Below are 2,153 nucleotides of genomic sequence, written 5' to 3' on the forward strand. Positions count from 1 at the left end.
ACCTACCCTGATGCAGCTCTGGAAATGGGAGGAGCCGGATGGAGACCTCTGTCAGTGCTGACATGCTTCTACCACCACCGACTTTGCACCCACTGGCCTGTGATCATCCTGCATTCATTTTCATTGCATGTGTTTCGTGAGTCTGAAGAGGACTTTACAGATTGGTATCGGACATATGGGCTAATATTGGACTTATGGGCTTGGGCTGGACTGGGTTGGGATGTTTTCTCAATATTCCACAGCTCTGGGGGAAAAAAAGGAAAATGAGCTGATTCCGGGAACCCAAGAGGCAAGCGAATTTTGGGAATAATGAGGGCAACAAATGTATAGATGTGTTTTATACAATTGATCTATGTATTGTGATGAATTGTATGAGCCCCAATAAATTGATTAAAAAAAATATATATATATTCCACAGCTCTTGTATATAAACTTCTTTCTTACACACATATGTGTGTTTATGGATTTCTTTAGGCTACCCAGACTAACACAGGCTGCTAACCAAATTGTCAGTAGTTCAAAACCACCAGCCGCCTCTTGGGAAAAAGATGAGGCTTTCTACTCCTGTAAAGAGTTCTACAGTCTCGGAAACAAACAGAGGGGGTTGTAACCTCATCCTGTAGGGCCACTGGGAGCCGGCCTTGCCTCAGTGGTGGTGTTTGGTTTCTCCACTTGGAGGGGATGGCTCCGGGATGCAGCACCATTTCCTGTGGCTGCACAGAGCTCACCAGGGCCGGCATCCCCCATCAGCGACCACAGCAGAGATGGACTCTGTCCCAAGTTCCGGACCCCAGTTCTGCTCGGTTACCTTCCAGGATGAGGGACCCCTCCAAAATGCCCCTTAGAAGCAAGGGTGAGCAGACCTTCTTCTCACCTACTTTGGACACCTTGTCAGGAGAGGCCAGCCTCTGGAGAAGGACATCATGCTTGGGCAAGTAGAGGGGCAGCCTAACAGAGGAAGGACCTCAGCGAGCTGGAGTGACATGGCAGCTACAGCCTTGGGCTCAAGTTTAGCCACCGTGGGGAGACTGACGGAGGACAGGACGGTTTCTGTGTTAGGTAGGGCTGCCGTGAGAGACAGCCAATTAGCCGGCTTCTAACACCAACATCTATACCTACCTGTGATGGGGGAGGCATAGCAACACGACTGGATCCCCAACCTCTGTGGTTGGGCAGTTTCTCCCTTGGGTTTGAACCACTGACCTTATGGCCCGCCTGGCCCATCGTGTTTCGTTTCTATCTACCAACCGTTCACCTCATGTCTTCAGAATGAGAACATACATTATTTTGTCATTGACTTATTTTGCTCAAGAAAAAGAGTGTTTCTCGTGGAGGGACCAGCACAAACCAGGGCTCAGAGGAAGTAAGAGTTCCTGAGTCAAGGGCCCTCCGTCTGGGGTGCTGGGCTGGAGGAAAGACCTGGAGAGACGAGGCTCAGGTAGGGCACTGAGGGGCCCGCGGACCTCTCAGGTGCTTCCTCCCTGGGTCCTCTAGGCCCCCATCAGGAACCTTTGGGCTTATGCAGGGCTTACCTTTAGGGTCAAGTCTGTCTGGAGGACAAGTGGAAGCATTCCCATGGCAGGATGGTGAAGGCTATGGGCTCCTATCTCCAGAGAGCAAGGACCAGCCTCAACGCGCTCCAAACAAAGAGCATACCAGTCTCCACTGTTTTGCCCAAAGGACACAGAGGCTCCCGCCCCTGGACCCAGACTCCAGCCTGCAGGAAATCCACACAGCTGGCAGGGAATGCCTACAGGCCCCGGAGCTCTGACTCCTACAGCAAGAGAGGGGCAGCTGGGAGCGTGTAGCAGGAAAGAAAATTGGAAAAAGTTAAAAACAGACAAGAACTGTGTGGAAACTATAATCTCTGGGAATATGCATTCGGATAGAAACAAAACAAAAACGTAAACACATTGACAAAAAGTTCTAGTTTTAAAAAGTGAAGTAAAAATGTGTTGATTGGGGAGCGAACAACAGAAAAGTGGGTGAAGGGAGACAGCGGTCAGTGTAAGACATGAAAAAAAATTTTGATAAATTATCAAGGGTTCATGAAGGAGAGAGGATGGGGGGAAAAAGAGGAACTGATACCAAAGGCACAAGTAGAAAGAAAATGTTAAAAATGTTTTTTAAATTTTTTAATCATTTTATTAGGG

The sequence above is a fragment of the Echinops telfairi genome, unplaced genomic scaffold, assembly GCF_000313985.2.
Source record: "Echinops telfairi isolate 266 unplaced genomic scaffold, ASM31398v2 ScPeMD7_7412;HRSCAF=8450, whole genome shotgun sequence".
Classification (NCBI taxonomy): domain Eukaryota; kingdom Metazoa; phylum Chordata; class Mammalia; order Afrosoricida; family Tenrecidae; genus Echinops; species Echinops telfairi.